The sequence below is a fragment of the Pogoniulus pusillus genome, chromosome 6, assembly GCF_015220805.1.
Source record: "Pogoniulus pusillus isolate bPogPus1 chromosome 6, bPogPus1.pri, whole genome shotgun sequence".
Classification (NCBI taxonomy): Eukaryota; Metazoa; Chordata; class Aves; order Piciformes; family Lybiidae; genus Pogoniulus; species Pogoniulus pusillus.
Genome location: NC_087269.1, coordinates 754,635 through 762,386, shown reverse-complemented (window position 1 = coordinate 762,386; position 7,752 = coordinate 754,635).

Here is a 7,752-nt window from a genome sequence, read left to right as displayed (position 1 = left end):
GCAAAGGTGTGTCCTCTTGAGGAGAGTAACCTCCACAAGAAGTCTAGTAAAATTGAGACTGTTGTGTAAAGTGAGTCCTCTTGGGGAAAGGTTCCCCCCAAGAACTCCAGGAAACTAAACCTGAGAAGCTTCTTTGTTGCAAAGTTGGGGAAACAGAGTGACTGTCCTCTCCGAGAAGCCAGAACTTGGTGATCCCGGGAGGAATTTACTGTGCGTTTGCCTAGGGAGCAGTGGTTTTGAGTGAGCTTTCGGTGAGTGGTTTTTGTAGGGAAGATGTTTGAGGTCTAAGGCCTTTGTGTGGTTGTGACCTCCCCGCGAAGCTTTCACCTTCAAGGCAATGGCCAGGTGGAGAGGCTTTTGTGTCTGTTGGAAGCTCAGGGTGCCCGCCCGTCTGTAGCAGGGCTGGGCTGGGCCCGAGAGCACTGAGTGACTGCCAGAGTGTGAGGAGCAGATTGTGGCCCTGCAGACAGAGGCAGGGCCAAGTCGGAAAGGGCAAAGCTTTCATCTGTGCAGTTTTGGGTGCGTGTTTGGCCGCTTCGAGAGACGAAAAGCAAAGCCAAAACGAGAGAGAATAAACTCATTTCCTCCTTGCAGGAGCTGGTAGATTCCCTGCAAGGGCATATAGTAACTTTAAAGGACGAAGTGGCAGACCCTAAGGACAGATTAAAAACAGAGCAGAAGCGGCACAATTGGGTTTTGAAGAAGGAAGAACGGCAGGCAGAGCCTGCCTCCATATCCCCCCAGGCAGAGCTGGCAGCAGCAGAGGAAGCTGCGGCTCACATGCGTCCTCTCATTAACACCGAAATGCTATGGCTGTGAAGCACTGGCCGGAGCCCACCCTTGATAAGACGACAGGGGTGCCTTGTAGGAGCTGAGGTACTTCACCCCTCTGTGGTGAGTGGGGGGGGTGAAGCCTGGAGATCCGTGAGCTCACCAGTCAGTAGTGAAATTGTACCGGGTTTGGGAGGTGCATTCGGGTTTGTGCTTAGCTTGGCTTAAGCTGAAGCAATCAAAGGCACTTACAGGCCCATTCAAAGTAATTAAGCAACTCTGTTAAGAGCTTCACCTGGGGAGGCTCAGGGAGTCTCTCGTTGGGTGGGGGGTGTCCTGCACTGATACCTTACGGATAAAGACTTGGAAAGAACAAACTTGGTTAACTCTGTGGGAAGGCTCTTTTCTTGTGCTGCTCACCACAGGAAGGGCGCTCAGAACAGCAGAGAAAAGACGGACACAGCCTCACGAGTAAAAGCACCTGTGCGGGAGGGACAGGTGACTTGGGACCCAGGAGAAACCAAGTGACACTGAGGCTAAGCACTGCTGCAACTTCTAAACACTTATCACTCCTGGGGGGGCACTAATTGAGACTTCATAACCAATACTCAAACCGACAGAAGGTGTTGAAATTGTTACAGACAGGAGGGATTGTGTAGTGGGGAAGAGGTTTTTGTTGTTGTTGTTGTTTTGCCTGTTAGTTGTTTTTGTTTGGTTTGTTTGTGTGTTTTAATTTAACTTGTGACACATATTCCAAGTAGAGCAAAAAGGGCAGTGAGAGGCACCCAAGGACATCAAAAGAGGGCAAGACCGGAGTGGGACCCAGTGCTGCAGTCCTTGCAGGGCTTCCACGCCTGAGGTCAACGGGAGCAGCTCAGAACCTCCTCAGCGCCTCACAGCTTCCATACCAGACGGGGAAGGCTGCGGGGGGCTGCTGGGCAGAGGAGGGGACAAGGAGGAAGCCACTGTCCCCCTACAGGAGCTCCTGGACTCCCTGCCCCGTGTGCAGCCTCTGGGCTCCCTGCGTGTCTGCAACAGCAGCTGTGGAAACTCCAAGTGTGGTAGGACGCTGCAAATGCAAACTCCCTCTCCCCCCCTTGCTCCGGACTCCCCTTTTCCCCCCCTTGCTCTGGGCTCCCCTTTCCCCTCCTTGCTCCAGACTCCCCTTCCCTCCCCGTCACCGGACTCCCCTTTTCCCCTCGGCTCTGGACTCTCCTTTCTCGCCTGCTCCGGACTCCCCTTTCCCCCACCTTGCTCCGGGCTCCCCTTTCCCCCCCCTTGCTCCGGGCTCCCCTTTTCCCCCCCTTGCTCCGGGCTCCCCTTCCCCCCCTTGCTCCGGACTCCCCTTTTCCCCCCCTTGCTCCGGGCTCCCCTTCCCCCCCCGGCTCCAGGCTCCCCTTTCCCCCCTGCTCCGGGCTCCCCTTTCCCCCTGCTCCAAAGTCCCCTTCCCCCTGCTCCAAACTCCTTTCTCCCTGCGTCTGCCGAGTGCTGAATGGGAAGAGACAAGGCAAGGAGTTGCCTTTCCCTCCCCTGCAGGCTCGGTCAGGGACAGGCAAAAGCCTTTTCCTGCCGCTCCCGCAGGGCACTCACCTTTAGTTCCCTTAGGTCCGTGCGGTTCCTTTAGGTTCTTTAGGAGGAGTAGAAGCAAGAAGGCTCCCAGAGGACAGTCGTCGGAGGGGGACGGGGGGGGGTGGGGTGGGGGGAGGTGTGGGCGGGGATCTGGGGGGGTGGTAAAGTGGGACTAGATTGTATCAGTGAGGAAATAAAGGGCACTGAGAAAGCCCAAGTGCTGTGAGTGCAGAGCCTTGTGAGATGCCTCTGCAGGGACTCGCTGAGAGCTGTTTGCGCACAGCAGAAAGCCGGCGCAGGAACCTGTGTGTAGGAAGAGGGGAATGGCCTGTTAGCAGGGAACAGCTGCCCGAGACGAAAGAAAATACAGTATAGACCTTGGGCATGCAATGTGTGGGTCAGACAGACCTCAGAAGAGTAAGATAAGTAAGATCCTGCGGTCAGGACTGCTCAGATAGTTGCATAGCAACTTATATCAAGGAGCAGAGAAGAAAGTAGAAACAGCGTCTTCAGCCTGAGCAGAGTGTTAGCCAATCATGTAGTAGTTACTAACTTTTACTGTAATTCTATCCAATCAGTGATCAACATGCTAGCCCTTCTGATACAATATCTACCTGCCTATTTTTCTAATGAAGTGGAATTTTGGCTTGCATCAAGTCGTTGCCCCGTCCCTTCACTGCGGCAAGTGGTGACTCCCGATGTGATATCGGTGCTTATCGTCCGGGATAGGAGGACGACCGGCCGCGAGCCTCTGGGAAGTGCAAGGTGCTGAAAGGAAGCAGATTGCGGGCCCGCACTTCATCACCTCCTCGAGATTGGTAGGTGAGCTCAGAGGAACTTAAACATGGGGAATCAAACCTCATATGAAGAAAGGGACGTTTATAAGCTCATGAAAGATTTTGCATATGAACATAAGAAAGACATATCCGGTTATGAGCTGGAATTACTTATGAGATGGGTCAAGGATGAATTCCCTGACACTACAGAAATTACGGGTTTTGAGTCGGAACTATGGGACAAAGCAGGGGTCTGTTTATGGGATCTTTCTACAAATGGTGATTTAGAAGCACAGCGCTTGCTTGCACCGTGGCGAAAGGTGTTTGAGGCTGTTAAAGAACAGGAGGGGAAGTCGGGGAGAGCATTTAATCCCTTAGACTTAAAGAAGAAGGGACTGCAGACGAATGCTCCGATTCAAGCCTCTGCCCCTCCCCTGCCTTTTGATGCTAAGGACTCGCCTACCCTACCGACGCCTAAGCCGCGAGTGCGATTTAAGCCTGCTGTGGGAACTTCGCAATCAACATCATTTAGCGAAGATCCTTTTGAGTTAGATCCCTTCGATCCCGAAAAGGAACCAGACCCATATCCACCGGATGGTCATGATCCCCGTGTGGTGTGGGCAGCAATTAAACAACGAGCTTTAGACGAAGGGGATGCCGACATGGCAGGGTGTATTACGATTCCGCCCCGACCTGCCACAGTACCAGCCCGCATTATCGCAGCGCCGGTGATCTATCCAGGGCGTGGCGGCAACCCCCAGTGGGAAGCTCTCAGCTTTTCAGTTACCAAAGAGCTGCGCCGTGTTGCCGCTGATAATGGACTGGGTTCACATTATTTCGCGGGACTGTTTGAGTCCGTTTGTGAAAGTTACGTTTTAACACCTTATGATCTGAAGACAATAGCCAAATTGCTTTTAAATTCTTCTCAATACATGCTTTGGGAGTCGGGATGGCGTCAGAGTTTAGAAACTGTTTTACGAAGGTTTGCGGTGGGGAATAATCCAGCCCTGCAAGCCTTAACTATGGATCATCTGATGGGCACGGGGCCGTTAGCCGATCCCGTCGCCCAGGCGAGAGATTGTCCGAGAGAAGCTCTGGATGCCACTAAGGAGGCTGCTAAGCGGGCGCTCCTTAAGATTCCAGACACCCGCAAACCCCAAAAGGCTTTTACGACTATTATGCAAGGACCAGAGGAGTCGTTTATGGACTTCGTAGCAAGACTGCAGGAAGCTCTTGGAAAGCAGGTTGAAAACGAGGAAGCTAGAGAGATTTTACTTCAACAACTAGCAATTGAAAATGCCAACGTGGACTGTAAGAAGTTGCTGAAATCGTTACCGAATCCAAAACCCTCCCTGGTTGAGCTGATGGAAGCTTGCAATCGCTTCGGGACGTCCGAGACTATGGCGGCTGCTTTTGCCGCTGTGAACACAGGGGGGAGGGCGACTGTTTGTTTTGGCTGCGGGAAGCCAGGTCACATTAGGAAGAACTGTTACGCTCAAAAGCGGCAAGTGAATGTTTGGATTACTTTAGTTAATGTCACTAAATTAGAATTGCTTTGTTTAGTTATGATCACTCTTTAGAAATTATTTTTTATAAAACTTTTTGTGGGATGGGGACTAATTGGATTTATTTGTAGTATGTAAAAATGCTTTGTTATGTATTACGTATAATATTCTTGCTACTTCTATCGCTGCTATGTATTTTGCCGTGTATTTAATGAATGATTGGTTGTGCTACTGTTAGGTTCTCCTTTGTACAACAAAAAGGGGGCGATGTAGGAAGAGGGGAATGGCCTGCGGCCGTGAGGCTGAAGCAGCGAGTCTTCCTCAGGCCTCTTTGTGCCGCAGCTGTTGGCTCTGCACAGTCGCGTCCCGCACGGTGTCTCCTGTGCCCTGCTCCTGGCGCTTTCCGTCCTCGCCCGTCCCTAGCCTTGCTCGGTCGGCTCCGGCACAGCCCTGTTTGTTCACGGCCCCCACCGACAGGCTGCTGCCTCTCACGGCGCAGGGCGGCCTGGAGCGGCAGTGCAGCGCTGCTGGCTCCAGCCACAGCCCTGAGGGCTTCCTGCAGCGCTCCTGAGCGAGCAGCAGCAGCGAGGGGCTCCGAGCGCCCCTCCACCCTCTGCCCCCTGCTCCCTGCAGCGCTGCCAGGCTCTGGCAGCCTGCGCTCCGAGGGCGTCCCCGGCCCGTGACGTCACAACGAGCGGGGGCGTGTCCTCCCCGTGACGTCACAGCGGGCGGGGGCGGGGCCTGGCCTATAAAAGGCCGGCAGGGCGCAGTGGCAGCAGGCAGTGGCCGGTTGGTGCCTCGGTCTGGTGTTCTCTCAGCAGACTGCAGCCTCAGCCTCTGCCACCCCCAGCGGTGTTGGGGGATCCTGCGTGTGCAGAGCCAGAAGGTCCCTGAGGATCTTCACCGAGGGCTTGTGGTGGTGACGACTTGAGAGTGCCTCAGGCAGAGCAGAGCTGTGCTGTGCAGCACTCTCTTAGTCCCAACCATGGACCCCATGTCTGTTCTCTTGACAATTCTCTTGGTCTCCCTCACTATAAGCGCCTTGGTAAGTGTCACAGCTGCACTCTGGGGTGGGCTGGTGCTGGAGGTGCTCCAGACTCACCCAGCTCCTGGGGCTTCTTGCAGAACTGGTGGAGAAGGAAGCTGAGGTGTAAGAGGAAGGAGGAGAAAGCTGCAGCCAAAGCTCAGCGGAAGGCTGAGCAAGAATTAAAGCAGCAAAAGGACTCAGCAGGAGGTGAGGAGCAGAGAGGTGAGGAGCAGAGGGATGAGTGCCCCCAGCAGCCTGCAGTGATGCTAATGGCTGACAGCCACAGCAACCCGAACCCGCTGCTCACTCCATGCCTTCTCTCTTTAGCTTCTGAGCAGGTGGCTGAACAAGAGCAGGAGCCAAGGCCGACCCCAGAGGTGCAAGGGTGAGTGCTGGGCAGGTTCCCCAGATGCTACCTCTCACCCTCAGCCCTTCGCTCTGCCCCCCAGCTCCAGCTCAGGAAGCAGCTGCTGCTGCCCCTGGCTCCTAGCAGAGGGGCCAGGGTTCAGCGAGGTCTCCTCTGTCTCCTCTGCAGGGCACAAGAGGAGGCAGCACGGAGGGACCCCAGGGCCACAGAAGAGCTGCAGAAGCAGCAGCAGAAGGAGTGGTGGGCCCCAGAGAACAAGGCCATCATGCCTAAGATGACTCCAGGGGAGATGCTGGAGGACATGCCACGCTTGGAGCACAGGAGCTCCTCCAGCAGCTGCTCTAGGGCGAAGCAGATAAAGAACAAGGCAGGGAAGAAGATAGTGGAGTGGTGGGCTCCAGGGAACGAGGCCATCATGGCCAAGATGAGTGTCCGGGAGATGCTGGAGGACATGCCTGCCTTGGACCCCTGGAGCTCCAGCAGCGACTCTGAGGAGCCTGAACTAAAGAACCAGGCAGGGAAGAAGATAGAGAAGTGGTGGGCCCCAGGGAACGAGGCCATCATGGCCAGGATGACAACACAGGAGATGCTGGAGGACATGCCTGCCTTGGACCCCTGGAGCTCCAGCAGCGACTCTGAGGAGCCTGAGCTAAAGAACCAGGCAGGGAAGAAGATAGAGAAGTGGTGGGCCCCAGGGAACGAGGCCATCATGGCCAGGATGACAACACGGGAGATGCTGGAGAACATGCCTGCCTTGGACCCCTGGAGCTCCAGCAGCGACTCTGAGGAGGAGGAGGCAGCCAAGAACAGGGCAGCAAAGAGGAGGAGCCAGGAGCCCAGGACCATGCCGGGGGTCTCAGCTGCCCGGGCGAGTGATGCTGGGGCACAGAGCAGCGCAGAGGAGCCCAGCAGTGCAGGGAGGAAGCCGAGCACACAGCAAGCTGGGCTCTGGAGCCGCCTGAAGAGCTGCTGTACTCGCTGCTTCTGCAGATGCTGCCCCTGGTTGCAGCGCCGCTGCCCCTGTTTGCAGCGGAAGAAGCAGGAGGTCCCCTAGGGGACAGCCCGGGGGGGAGGGACGGGGACTGGTGGGGTGCAGAAATGGGCTTCAGCTCTTCAACACAGGTAAATCCTGTCCCTGCAGAGGCTTTGCTCTGCTGCCTCCCACCACCTGCTGAGCTGCTCCTGCTGAGAGGTGCCCAGTGGAGAGATGCCAAGCAGAAGGAAGGAGGTTTGAGGGCTCCTGAATACTCTCACCCAGTTCCCCTTCCACTCCGATCCTGCAGGCCAGGGGTTCCCATCACCGTCAGTCCGTGCAGGGCTTCCACGCCTGAGGTTCAAAGGGAGCAGCTCAGCACCTCCTCAGCGCCTCACAGCTTCCATACCAGACGGGGAAGGCTGCGGGGGGCTGCTGGGCAGAGGAGGGGACAAGGAGGAAGCCACTGTCCCCCTACAGGAGCTCCTGGACTCCCTGCCCCGTGTGCAGCCTCTGGGCTCCCTGCGTGTCTGCAACAGCAGCTGTGGAAACTCCAAGTGCGGTAGGACGCTGCAACGGCAAACTCCTTTCTCCCTGCGTCTGCCGAGAGCTGAATGGGAAGAGACAAGGCAAGGAGTTGCCTTTCCCTCCCCTGTAGGCTCGGTCAGGGACAGGCAAAAGCCTTTTCCTGCCGCTCCCGCAGGGCACTCACCTTTAGTTCCCTTAGGTCCGTGCGGTTCCTTTAGGTTCTTTAGGAGGAGTAG